The following is a 219-nucleotide window of genomic DNA, read 5'->3' as shown; positions in this document are numbered from 1 at the left end:
CCGTGGTGTCCCCCAGCTCTACCCGCGGCAGGGGATGGCCTCAGTGCAAGGCTCCAGCCTGTCCTTGTCCTTTGTGGACAGAGATACGGTTCCTACCGGGCAAATTGTGCCCACAGCAGCACAGGCAATAGGGGAACAGGACGAGGCGTGGGGCTCACAGCGTGGGGAGGTGGCTTCTTGGCATCCGGGATGAGGGAGTCAGCTGGGGGCCGCCCCGAA

The sequence above is a fragment of the Nestor notabilis genome, unplaced genomic scaffold (genome assembly GCF_000696875.1).
Source record: "Nestor notabilis isolate BGI_N333 unplaced genomic scaffold, ASM69687v1 scaffold24675, whole genome shotgun sequence".
Lineage (NCBI taxonomy): Eukaryota > Metazoa > Chordata > Aves > Psittaciformes > Psittacidae > Nestor > Nestor notabilis.
This window is presented reverse-complemented; position numbering follows the sequence as displayed.